This window comes from Rhinolophus sinicus, chromosome 1, assembly GCF_057876585.1.
Source record: "Rhinolophus sinicus isolate RSI-liver-muscle chromosome 1, RSI-T2T, whole genome shotgun sequence".
Classification (NCBI taxonomy): Eukaryota; Metazoa; Chordata; class Mammalia; order Chiroptera; family Rhinolophidae; genus Rhinolophus; species Rhinolophus sinicus.
The window spans coordinates 28,187,031-28,201,674 of NC_142501.1; the positions used below are offsets into that span (position 1 = coordinate 28,187,031).

General features: G+C 35.5%; 1 long non-coding RNA gene across 1 annotated transcript; it reads right to left on the reverse strand.

Annotated features, from left to right (window-relative positions):
• Positions 1–7,975: 7,975 nt before the first annotated feature.
• LOC148759036 (uncharacterized) lies at positions 7,976–14,357 on the reverse strand. Its single transcript, XR_016020496.1, has 3 exons — positions 13,510–14,357; positions 8,792–8,943; positions 7,976–8,082 (listed from the first exon to the last, which is right to left on the reverse strand). It is a non-coding gene; the product is annotated as an uncharacterized LOC148759036 (long non-coding RNA).
• Between the last annotated feature and the right edge of the window lie 287 nt (positions 14,358–14,644).

Here is a 14,644-nt window from a genome sequence, read left to right on the forward strand (position 1 = left end):
AATTTTCTGTTTCTTTCTGTCAGTGTCTGAGAAGCCAAGTGCTTTTAGAACAGTTCAGATGTATTGCAATATAAATTCATTGTCACCAACACGAAATAGATTTCATGCTGCTAGGAGCCCTGTTACTTTTTTCAGCTCACCACTCTTTCACATTCTCTAAAATTAATCTTATCACACATTATCTATTCTTAACAAATCTCTGACTCTTCCACATCCCCTCTTCTTCTCAGAAGATGACCTACATCACAGAGAAATAAAAGCCACCAGCTTATCAAACTGAAAATCTCTCAGCTTTCTCCCTATATATACATGCATCTTCTCTTCTGTTAGAAAGATGTGCTCTTCTTCCTCTTCCATAAGGCCAATGTCATCTGTATTAGTCATACACTCCTGCCACCCAAGATTCATACACTATTAATCACTCCTCTTTCCTTTTGAATACTCAGTGTTTTCTTAGTAATATCCTTCCCAGCAGCTTATACTGTCCTCACTCTCTATCACTCTTGTAAAAGGAAAAGTTAACAAAGTGCTGTCTGCATTTCATCTCCATTTCTTACATTTTACCCTCACTACTCAAGCCATTACAACCTGGCCCCTTCCCCAATGACTCCATGGCATCGACTCTCTTTTTGGTCATAGTGATTTCACTTCACTAAGTAGACCTTTTAATTTCTCTTTTAATTGTGCTCTTAATAGCATGCAACACTGTATGTCACTCCCTTCTTCTTAAACACCTCTTTCTTTATTCTATATTTTCTTGGCCTCTTTGCACTCATTTTTCAATTACCATCTATAACAAATATATATATATATATATATATATATATATATATATTTATATATATGCAATATATATTTATATAACATATATATACTTATATATATGATATATATGTGTGTGTATATATATATATATATATATATATATATATATATATATCTCCAGGTGTCAGCTCATTTATTTCCTTGTAAATTAACATTTCTTAATACCCCATATATTAACAACTACATAAAAATATAAAACTCCATACCTCCAAAATAAAAAAAGTAAGCAACATAATCTTTCCAAACATGCTCTTATATTAGTAAAAGTCACTATTTTTTTCATGGTGTAAAAGAGAAAGAAATCTGAAGTTCTACTTATCTCATTCTCTGCACATCTATGTCAATTACAAGTTCTATCCTATTTTAAATAAAAAATGATCCTAAAGCTGCCTCTGTTCTGGCCCTGTCTTCTCAGCTGCACCTGACACTACACTCGCCCCCATCTCTTTGCTCTGGCCACATCATTCTTCTTTAATTGAATGGGTCATTCTTACTAACATCAGAGCCAACCTTCACAAAGGGCAAAAAGTGTGAATAAACATAACACTAACACACACACACACACACCATACACACACACACACATACACACACACACACACAAATTGATTAAAATGTGAAAAAATGCTAAATTCTCACTGATAATAAGTGAAATGCAATTTAAGTAAGCTTTGGCCATTGTATTGGCAAAATTAATGTGCTCATATGATAAGATTGGCAAATGTGTGTTTTAAGGGTTATTTACAAAGGTTTGAGTGTACAAATCCACAGATTTGTTCTGTGCATAAATTTCTCATACCAAAGTCAAAAGTCCATAATAAGATTTTCAGATGTCAGTGATTGATGTCTTTCAAAGGGAAATGTTTAAATATGCATTGCGTACCACAGAATATTATAGTCATTAAAAGCAATAAAAATAATGTATATTCAATGGCTTTAAAATAATTCCTCTATATATATTTCTAAGAAAAAGCCATTTATTTACCAATATAGCTCATTCTGTGTTAGTGAGATACATATAATTAGGTTTATGGGGGAAAATGCCCTTTATTTATTAAAATATGAAAAATATAAATTACATAATTTGTTATATATATAAAACATACGATGAAGTCTGATAGTAATAAAATCAATTTTTTTCTAGAATTGTTAATTAAGAGTCTTTCCCACCAAAGGTTTTTAAATAATATGTTTGCTGTTATTTACTTTCAGTTGTCTCAGAATTGGAGCTGAAAGATGTGAAATACTACTCTGAGAAATAACCGAAACTAGGTATGGCAAAAAGAGATGGGGGGTGTGGAGGAGGACAAAGAGGAGGGGAGGAAAGAGGAGGGTCCATTGTGAGGGAGGAGGGACCACAGGAGCTGGGGCCTAGGATTGCATCGTGTGCTCACCACCCAGTCAGTTCTCCTTCCATCACCATGTATTTGACTTAGCTCTTAAAGTCTCCAAATAAAGAAGACCTGGACTCCAGCTTGGAATCTGTTCTGTTCAGTTCTGTTTCTAGACAAAGAAAACAAATCTTCATCGCTTCTTATCTTCTAAGTCTGTCTCAGAACAGAGATAAAGGTTCTAAGTTAGAATACTTGCTAAATACAACAGTATAAATTAAATTAATTAAATATAGCAATGAACACATTACTTTCAAATATACCCCAATTAAAATCTTGCTAAACTCCTTGAAATATTTCATGATTAAAAATAGCAAACAGAAAATTCCACAAAAGTTCTTCGATCTATGAGCATGTAAATTAATATAACATGTAGTTAGGTCTATAAATTCCAAGTCCTATAACAAATATATTTCAACAATTAAGATTTTCTTTTTCAAATAAATGTCAGCAAGTGACTAAATTTCCCAATAATAAGACTATATCCAATTGAAATACCAGTAGAGTTCAAATTGAACTTTATATTGAACTAAATTGCCTACTTTACTGTGTTCTAACACAATCATTCAAAGGTATGCAAAAATTTACCCTTAATTGATTAGAAAATAGAACACTTTGCATTTTTACTCTGAACTTATGAAAGCATACCCTATTCTTTTATAATATTTTTTGCATCTTTTATTATTACTCCTTTAAAAGTCTAAAGATTTTTTCCAAACTTCCCAAATTTATACACACCTAAGAATTGAAAAGCAAAATTCTACAACCATGTGTTAGAAAATTTTCTAGAATTTAGCTAGATTTTAAGCTACATGTTTAAGAAAATCTTGCCAGCCAGAGCTTTTAGGAACTTGGTCTTGTAGTTCCCCTTTGTTTCTCAATGAATCTGAGTTGATTTTGTATCTGGTACACACTCACTTCTGCTAGGCTAAAGGAATTTAGAAAAATCTATTTTACAAAAATGGAAAGTAAAATCAAAAAGCTTAACATTAAACACAGCATTAAATACAAACATTTAGTAGAGTAAATAGTTTTTTTATATTAATTCCCCATAAATCTCATCTCTGTGCACAGGAAATTTCAAGTTTGTAAAGCATAACTCTTTGGGTCTATAATTGAAATGCTAATTAACAAGACAAATTACTTTCAAAGCAAATCACTTTCAACCAGAAAAAGAGAGAGAGAGATAAAAACAAATGTCTTTTTTAACTTATTAAATTTATTGGGGTGGCAATGGTTAGTAAAATTATATGTTTCAAGTGTACTTCTATAATACATCATCTATATATCACATTGTGTGTTCACCACCCAGACCAGCTCTCCTTCCATCACCATATATTTGACCCCCTTTTTCCTCTTCTACTACCCCTCCCGCCCCCCTTACTCTCTGGTAACCACTAAACAGTATGGAGGTTCCTTAAAAAATTAAGAATAGAATTACCATATAACCCAGCAATTTTTCTCCTGGGTATCTACCCAAAAAGATCTGAAAACATTTATCCAATTTTCACTGCAGCATTATCTACAGTGGCCAAGACATGGAAAGACATGGAAACAAATTTATTTTTAACATTATTTTTTATATTTTAATATTATTTCTAAAATGAATATGAAAAAGTATAAAATATTATATACACAGGAAAACCCACAATCTCTACACACATACACCATTATACAATTAAGTGTTTTTTTTAAGAAAACATCATTCCTTAGTGGAATGAGATATTAATATTTGCAATAGATTTGTAAAGTCTCTTTCAGTCACTGACACACAATCATAGATTTAAATTTGTTTCTGGCAAATTCATTTTACAATACTAAATTTCATATTTGTATTATTGTGCTGGTAAATGTAATCAATGTTAATCGATTAATTCATAGATATTAGGTTGGTGCAAAAGTAATAGTGATTTAAAATAATTGCAAAAACTGCAGTTTCTTTTGCACCAACCTAATATTAATATCATTTAATTTTTGTATGTCATATACATAATCCCTAAGCTTCCAGATTCCTCTCCACTTACGTGTGCATGGGTAAACTTTGTATGTTAAGTATGAAAGTTTAGTCTTCTCTCTTTCTCTTTTCTAAAATATCTGTGAATATTTTTAAATCAATCTCATTTTCTCTGCTAGTGTCTTATTCACTTTATTGTTCTGAAAAGTTCCCCAATTTATCTTCCTTGTAGTATTTCTGTTGTCAAGACACATATTTACAGAAATAGCTTGATTTCAAACTTTTCCGTTAAGCAATTCACACATAATGTAGGCCATTCTTTCAGCCAAATTGTAAACAGCACCTCTGACCATGTTGACGTCATGGGCCAAGCTACACATCCCCTGGAAGCCACAGAGAGTCTGCCACAGGCACTGCTGGTGTTTGGTGTAAATCTACAGGTGTGAACGGAGACACCTGCTGCACACACCTACTCACAATGATTTTTCTATTTATTTTTCAATTGTATATATATTCAGCTTTTGTATAAATTCAATTGTATTGGTCATATTTCACTTGTAACTGCTTCCTGAGTGTAGGAGTTACACCACCTCCTTCTTCAACTCCTGAGAGTCAAATATATTTTATCTTGTTGTTGTTATTCAATAGGGCATTGGAAAAACACTGAGACAGAAAGAACTTAATCTTGAAGGCTTTCTGAGGAGATAGTGTAGGGGCCAAGAGGGAAAGCCAAAAGGGAAGCAGTGGCTAGGCACCCAGCTCCCAGTCTGAATTCCAGCCCAGGTCTCTCCAGTTCAGGAACAAACTCTGGCTTGGTAGCCCACCCATCCCAGCTGAGCGATCGGCACCAACCAATGGCACTGACGCCTCTCTAAGCTCATTACCCCTGAGCAAGTCAGTTTGAGTGTTAAGCTGAGGTTGAGAAGGGTATGTTTAATAGGCCAACGTGAAATACAGCAGGTCTGGTCATTTTTCTGGGTTAAGTGAGCAAAAAGAAAGACCGGGTTCTGTGGTGTTCCCTGAACAGCTATGCCAAGAGCTGGGATCACTTCTCTGCTGTGACAACATGGCTGAAGTCTGACCTTTTCACTATTCATTAGTCAACGCCTGCTCACAGGGAGTAGAGGGCTTCCTGTCAGACCTGGAGGGAGGGCCTGCCTCTTGCTCCCACACAATGGGGCCCTTATTTGCTTCCTTGAACCAGGAATTCCTGAGACCGACAGCCCCAGAGAGGATGTGGGTCTCGTGTCAGGTGCTCGAATCTTCTTGCTCATTAAGTATACTCTGCTGGAGCTAAGCTCAGGAGTTTCCTGCCCCTGCACATGTGCTGAATTTGTGCTTGTTTGTGGAATGGGGGGACCATCCTCATGAGGCATGTAGAAGCTCTGTTGCTGGGTCAGGCTCCAGCAGACAAGGCCTTATTCACAAAATTAACTTTCTTCCTCCTAGTTTTAATTCAATCCTTCAGGTTTGAGTTCTTTATTCTGTCATAAATATTGTGCTGTCTGCCCCTTCAGGAGTACAGTACTAACTCTCAAAGACGTTAGAAATGCTGAAACGTGACAGCTCCTTGATCTCAGCCCAAAGACATTGTCCCCAGTTTAAGACATGTGCCTCAACCAAAATCATTACCCTTCCTGTGGGGCCACCTGCATCTCACGCCTGGGTAATACAAAGATGCAGCACACGCCCCAATTTGAGATTGTTCTGAAGGACCTTCCCAGCTCCAGAAATCTTTGTGAAGTTGGCTGAAGTTCAGTAATGAGTTCACAGCTTATTCTGTCCCATCCTGTCCCTCTTTCCCACAAAGTGTTGATCCCAAGAGGATTTTTTTAATAAAACAACCTCTGTCTCAAATACTATTTCCCTACGAACCTGACTTACCATGTATTCAAAAAAAAAAACAAGTTGAGACTTCTGCAGTATATTGAGATATATTTCTAGGCCTAAAATCCACTAGAATGCCTGCTCTGATTCACGAATCTTAGCTGTGTCCTTTATATGTGCTTCCCAGAGAACATGTTCTTTAATTGTCACTGCAATTCTACTGCAAAACTGCAAAAGCCCGAATAGTTTTCTGAATTCCTCACTGTTTTGTACTAAATATGGAATCATTAAAATTTTTTGTTCATTGTTTGCTAAGGCTTCCAAGTATAATCTTACATGCCATTAAGTGGCATATTATACTTATACTGGATGCTTCCCTTAGTAGCTGTACGAGGAAAAGTATACATGGTAATGTGGTTCCGGAGATGGGTGTTAATATTAAGATGTCTGAGTTCAAATGCTAGCTCCACTACTAACAACTACTACAATGCTAGAAAAGTTAACCACTTCTCTCTTCTATAAAATATTGCAATCTACCTTCTAGTGGCATCTTGAGAATCAAATTGATTAACACATGCAAATCACTTGTAATAGGACTTGGCACAGAGTAAATTTTAAATATATGCTAACTATTATTTCATTTACTGTTTCTTAAAATTTCTAGGCTTTCTTGAGGAATGTATTTGATTTGTGACACCTTTTATTTGTAGAGGAAAAATTAGAGCATAATTGTAGTGGGCATCTATGCTATTGTCAGACAGCATACATCCTGAGAACGTAGCTCTCGCTGAGGTGGCCACATTGCGTAAGGCTTTGCTCTCCCTTAACACAGTATCACTTATTATTTTTTCAAGCGAAACTAAATGAGAAAAATTTCTCTCATGAAAGAAGCTATAAGATAGGAGGCCTGAGAGCAGTGATTATCTGTGTTTCCTATTAAATGGAAAGAATTCATCTTTATACAAAAAATAATAAATAAAAAATAAAAATAACCAACACTGAGAGAAATAGGCAGAGAAAAGTAACAGAGTGCTGGTAGAGTTCAAGTCCTTAGCCCCAGTTTTCCCTGTGGCTAAGCTGTATCACTACCTTTCTTATGGTTTGTTTATTCAAAGTTTTGTTCACTATATGTAATAACCACGCATAATTCCCAAAGCTTTCCCATTATGCCCAAGCTAGATTGAACCCTGTTTTTGTCACTTGTAATCAATAAAGTCTACCTGACATGCAGAATAGGTAAAACCTGAGAACAAAATTGACATAATCGATTATCAAAATGTTGAAATATTAATAAGATTGGCACAGAATGTTGAAACAGCTTATATATACCTGGGGTGCCAAAAAAATGTATACAAGTGGACACTTTAGTCAACGTTGCTCAAACAGTAGTTCGTCATGATCAGAAGTGTCTGGACGCTGATGGTAACCCCTCTGAGCACCTCTTGTAATTGCAGAAGTCAAACATGACTTGTATTCATCCTTTGTTATCAGTATATATTGAGCATTACAATTTTAATAGTTTTTTTTTCTTTCTTAAAATGTATATACATTTTTTGGCACCCTCTGTATATATAGTTATAGTTGTCTAATGCAATGTTTCTGGATAGCAATTTAGCAATATGTACTTGAAACCATAAAAAGGCCCAAATTCTTTGACTGAGGAATAAAAATTCTGAACTTCTTCCCAATAAAATACCAGAGATGTCCCCAAATTCATATATAATGAGATCTTCCCCACATTATATTTATTATGTGAAATAGTAATCAGAGCACCTAATATTAGAGGCATTTCATACAAATTGTGAATTAACTGGCTTTATAATTTATGAAATTGCTGCCAGTACAATATGAAATAACAAAAGCAAGAAATAAAAAGGTCTCAATTCTGTCTCAAGTAGTCATCTCTATTTTCTTCATTTCTTTAAGCAAAAGACATTGAAAAAGGAATAAGGAATTGAATTACATACTAGAAACTTACAGGCCAGGAGAAGGAGAGGGGCCACACTCCCACTTCCATTCATTGTCCTCTTGTTTATAAGACAGGCCAAGCCAAGTACGGTTTACTGCAAGTAACTTCATGATATTCTGCATGGAACCAAAATACACCAGGGTATTAAAGCAAAGGTGCATCAGAGAAGAGAAATATGGATTTTATGTCAAATGAGAAGTAAAAAAATATATAAAAATAAAAATAATGCAGTCTATATATGCCCACTGATAAATAAAACATCAAAAAAATTTCAGTACTGCAGTGTCTGTACATTTCTCAAACCAGGAATTAAATAAAAAGAAACAAAATAGTTAATAGAAAATCATTTATTCAACTCTGTACCTATTCTTCAAGCTTGTATTTATAAATGAACGGTATGTATAAAGGTGACAAGTGCTATAAAAAATTAACGCAGGGTAAGAAGGACTAAGGGTACAGAGGAGGGTGTCTGGGGGACACTGAGACACAGATTGCAATTTTAAATAGGACTGTCGGGTCAGGTCTCCTTAAGAGGGTGACAACTAAATAAATACTTGAAGGATTTGAAGCAGTTAGCCATGCTTCTATCCGAAAGTAGAACAATGCAGCCGGGAGGACACAAATGCAAGGTTTCTACAGTGAAGGCATGCGTGGTGTGGTGAAAAAGAAAAGTGTGCCCCAGTGGAGCACACGAGGAAAGACGTGCAACAAATTAAGCAAGAGAGTGTCTTTTTCCCTGATTTTGGATCTGCAGCTGAACCTTTCCTTTGAGTGGTGCCTGCTTTTTGTTCATATCCCAGAAGGAAAGAATGAATACAATCTCACCATTAATCTATTCCTTTCTGTCTTTAAAAATGTAGCATTCAAAGAGACACAAAGATGAGAACCGTTTAACCGAGAAACCATTTCCACACTTTGGTGGTAGCAGTGGTCTCTGTGTTGTACCCAGTGATGCAGAAGAGGTCCACACCAGTCTCCTAGGAAAGAAAATATTTATTACTCAGAGACCACAGAACCTCACAAACAAGGCCTTATTGCTTCATAGCTTTTCTCACTTAAAAGAATGAAGCTGTTACTAAGAATTATTATCAAGTCAGAATTATCTCACTTCCAAATAACCTTGTTTCACGTTTAGTTCTTGTAAAGCCTTAAGGAGATACTCATTCTGATTTTGGAGCACTCTAGGTTTTCCATATAGAACAGCAAGACTTAACAGTAGATGAGAATACATATCACATCTAATTTTTTCACTATTTCCAGAGCCATAATAATGATAACAATTAAGAGACAAAATACACAAATAATTTCAGTCCAGTTCCCTTCCCTACTGAATTAGTTTCATCTCTGACGGAAATAATCAGTTGCTTACAAACCAGTCCTTACTTTCTTCGTAAGTTGTAATTTTCAAAACAATACAAATAATCAATCATGACTATTAATATCTTGTGCAGTATTGCAACAAGTGGCTAGAAATAAATATTGTACATAAACAAAAATAGACATATAACTCATTGGGGTTGTATAACCTCATATGTATACTAATATACTGACGTATATTTGAGCCAGTGTGGTTGAAACCCACAAGATATTACAGATATAGGCAGTTCTCACAAGTTTTCTATCCTTTTATGTCCAGTTCAGATCAAAATGTCTTATAAGTAATTGTAAAACTATATCACATTTTTGTCTTTTAATATATGAAATATAAGGTTGGTTGACTAAAAAGAATGTTATGACACTACTGTTCACTCAAAGAGCTCAGTAAATTCAGGTAAGGAAAGCAGGGGTTTAATAAATATCTTACATTGATTTTTCGTGTGTATTGTAAATAATTTTTATTTTGTTTAGTTTCTGATTCTATATTTAAAATCTGATTACATTAAATTGGGTCAGGATTCAGATAAGTATAAGTAGATAGAAGGAAAAAGTATTAATCATTAATGTTTGAATATCACTTATAATAAACAATTATTTTAAAATATTATATGGACATATACAGTATCCTATTATGGCTCCATCCTTTTTATTAGAATGAAATAAACTTACTGTACCGTAGCCTTGTTATATGATTAACCATTTCTCCACTTGGGGAGTTATATACCTATGCATTTTAGAGAGAACTCTTTAAAGAATGAGCTAGAAGGAAAGGCTTTTTCACAACAGGTTTGCTGCCAGAGCACAAGTGTAGTGAAAACCACTGCTGAATCTAACCCAAAATGAGAAAGGAAAAGACGCACATCAACATCATCGTTGGACACGTAGATTCCAGCAAGTCTACCACTACTGGTCATCTGATCTACAAATGCGGCGGGATCGACAAAAAAGGCACATCTCAGGCTGACTGTGCTGTCCTGATTGTTGCTGCTGATGTTGGTGAATTTGAAGCAGGTGTCTCCAAAAATGGACAGACCCATGAGCATGCCCTTCTGGCTTACACGCTGAGTGTGAAACAACTAATTGTTGGTATTAACAAAATGGATTCCACCAAACCACCTTACAGCCAGAAGAGATACAGGAAATTGTTAAGAAAGTCAGTGCCTACAATAAGAAAATTGGCTACAGCCCCGACACAGTAGCTTTTGCGCCAGTCTCTATTTGGAATGGTGACAACATGCTGGAGCCAAGTGCTAACATGCCTGGGTTCAAGTGATGGAAAGTCTCCATAAAGATGGCAGTGCCAGTGGAACCATGCTGCTTGAAGCCCTGGATTGCATCCTGTCAACAACTCATCCAACTGACAAGGCTTTGTGTCTGTCCCTCCAGAATATCTAGAAAATTGGTGGTATTGGTCCTGTCCCTGTGGGCCGAGTGGAGATTGGTGCTCTCAGACCTGGCATGCAGGTCACTTTTGCTCCAGTCAACGTTACAACTGAAGTAAAATCTGTTCAATATGCACCATGAAGCTTTGAGTGAGGCTTTACCTGGGGACAGTGTTGCCTTCAATGTCAAGAATGTGTCTGTCAAAGATGTTCGTTTTGGCAATGTGGCTGGTGACAAATTCTGTAGGTAAGAACACTGTTCAGCCAGAGACTCTCTCTGAAAGACCCAAGGCCATTGTTACGACTGCATTGAGAAATCTTGTGCAAATAAACTATAGTAATATGGAGCAGTTCTTCCTGAAGAAAGCAATTCATCCAAGTCAATATGTGGGAATGGTATTCATTTCAAGGGCTCTATATTGGGGAAAATTCATCCCACAAGCATAAAATACTCCAACAATCAAATCTATATGACAATATAAAAGAGACTTTTTTTTTAAGAGCCTTGATTTTAGAGCTTGGTTTGTGTGATAATGCCATCTGGTGTCCACAGTGCAAAAGTACATACCCTCATAAAGTAGCAGTTTATGAGAATATATGTATTATTTTATTCTTACCAGCAAAAGTACATAATCAGAAGTGAGAAAGATCCCTTAAAAACTCTAGTAAGCAAAATTAAACATATAAAGTGGCCGCAAATATCACAAGTCTTATAAATTTTCAAAAAGGACTCTTGCTATTTGGATTTCTGAAAATCTCAGTAACTATATAAAATAAAGCTTATAATGTATTTCAAAGGATACTCATTAATTCATCTATTCAACCTGAATTTCTGGACCACCTTCCAAATGGTGACTGTCCTATCAAGTGCTGAAGACCAATACGAGTCACAGAAGACGACCTCAAGGAATGTATCGTTTAATATGGATACATGAAAGCAAACTGATCATTGCAAACCTGACATAAGGTTTTTGCAAATGGAAAATAATATTTACTCATATTCCTAATTTGAATCCTTATTTTATAAAATGCATTAATATCTAAGTGTGTAGGCAGCCTCTAAAACGGTTCCCAAACATCATCCCCCCCTCCTGCTATTCATGCCATGTTGCAATCCTCTTCCCAAGCCCCTGAGCTGGTTTCTATATCTTTGTCTCTATCTCTCCCACACACCCACAGGAAACAACTGCTATGATGTGAATGAAGCCCTTGGAGAGTCCATTGATGTCTCCAGTGGGTAGCCAGTGAGGACCTGAAGCCAGCCAACAGCCACAACAGAGTGCTTGCAAACAGATCCTAACCAGGCCTTGAGATGAGACCCCCAGCCAGAGCCCACACCCTGAGGGTAGCTATGAGAAGCCCTGAGTCTGTCACTCCTCTGAGCCAAGCCTAGCTGCTGACCCACAAAAAGTGTGAGATAAGTTGTACAGTAATTTATTACACAGAAATAGCTAATTCACTAACAGAGAATTTAAAGCGTACTTAAACATTTGAACACCAATTTCCATTTAATTACGCAAATTAAGTACCACACAAAACTTAAAATGCAGTTAAAGAGTTAGTCGAGCAAACTCTTTTAAACACCTCAAGAGCCTTACGTAGCAAACATACACAAAATTATTACGAAACCTATTGCTATTCTTATACTTAAACCTATCCTAAAATATAAGTTTTTAGATTTCATTTGTTTGCTATTCTTATGATTTTTTTTTACTTCTCTAAGACTATAATTGTACTTTCCAGTAGTTGCATTGCTATGTCCTTTTATAACTTCCTGGGCCTGCCCTCATATCCCTAGAGCAAAGAGCAAAATATTTCACAAAACAGTTTATCAAACAACCGGTTTTTAGTCAGAGTTTGGAACCAGTTTGCTTTTCCCACAGTGATTTAACTAAAGTTGCAGGCCATTAAGTTAGCTCTTATTTTAGAGTTAAACTTCATTAGTTACAAAAATAAGGCATTTTAAATTCTCACCCTTCACATAGGTTTTGGATTTTTATAACCTAATGTCTCCATTACAAATGATATTAGTTTTAAGTCTCACTTAGCCAACATTTCTTTTATATTATTCTATCATTATTATATATTTATATTATAGGTTATCACTACTACACATTATGTATGCTTTCTGGTATTGTGGATGAAAAAGAGGTTTCGCAATCAATCTGATAAGTCCAGTGACTGAAAGTAACCTCACAGGGTGACCTGGCCATGGTGGGTAGTCACTCCTCAGACACACAACTTCTTTAATAATAGGTTTATCTTTGCTGTAAGTAAGCCCTGCCCATTGTTTCTTTTTACAGTTGACATTCAATATTATTTTATATTAGTTTCAGATGTACAGCACAGGGTTAGAAATTTATATAATTTACAAAGTGATCCCCCAACTAGTCTAGTACCCATCTGACACCATACGTAGTTATTACAATATTATTGACTACATTCCCTATTCTGTACTTTACATCCCTATGACTATTTTGTAACTATCAATTTATATTTCTTCATTCATCTTTTTTCACTCATCCCTTTTTCACCCCAACCCTCCTCCCATCTGGCAACCATCTCTGTATATACAAGTCCGGTTTTGTTTTGTTTGTTTTGTTCTTTAGATTCCACATGTGAGATCATATGGTATTTGTCTTTCTCTGACACACCTTTGAAATGCCTTCTTTCAGACCCCTCCTTCTAAGACATAACCACCCTCAAGAAAGCACATAATCTTATCAACTATCCTGTAATCCAATCCCACCTTGTTTTCTCCCACCTTCATGTAATCTATCTTACCTTCCTTCCTTAATTCCAAATGTATAAAAGAAACTGCAAAACTGTCATTCTCAGTCCCATATGAGATCTTGCTTCCTGGCATTGTCATCAGTTTAGATCAAATGAACTCATAAAAAGTTTTTGCAGGTTTGGACAGTATTATTTAACTTTTAAGGCCATTAGGAATTCTATATATCCTATGAAAAAAAAGAATCACAGTTTTGAAAACAAGCAACTCAATTTAAAAATGAGTCAAAGTTCTGAAAATAAGCAAATGTAAAGACACTCAACATCATGTGTTATTAGGAAATTGCAAATTAATGCAAAAATAAGATACCACTACATACCTATTAGATGGCAAATATCCGAAACACTGAAAACATCAAATGCTGACAAGGATATTGAGCAACAGCAGCTTTCATTCATTGCTGATGGGACTGCAAGATGGTACAGCCACTTTGCAAGAGTTTGGCACTTGCTTAAAAACGAAACATACTCTTGCTAGATGATCTAGCAATCATGCTCCTTGCCATTTACCCAAATGAGTTGAAAACTTACATCCACAGAAAAATCTGCACATGAATGTTTATAGCAATTTTCTTTATAATTCCCAAAACTTGGAAGCAACCAAGATGTCCTTGAATAGGTGAATGGATAAGTAAACTGTGATATATTCATACAATAGAATAGTATTCAGCTATAAAAGAAATGAGCTTAATAAGCTACAAAGAGGCATAGAGGAAACTTAAATGCATATTGGTAAGTGAATAAAAGCCAGTCTGGAAAGTCAATACTGCATGATTCCACCTATATGACATTCTGGAAAAGGGAAACAATGGAGACAGTCAAAAGATCAGTGTTTGCCAGGGACTTAGAGAGAGAGGGAGGGAAGGACAAATAGGTAGAGAAAAGGGGATTTTTAGGGCATTTTGAAATTATTCTGCATCTGTATAGTGCAATGGTAGATACATGTTATTATACATTTGCCAAAGTCCATGGAAGGTAAAACACAGAGTGAAACTAACGTAAACTATGGACTCCAGTTAATAATAATGTCAGTATTAGCTCATCAATTATCATAAATATACCACACTAATGCAAGATAATAATAAGAGAAACCATGGAAGGGGGAGTTAACATGGGAACCCTGAACTTT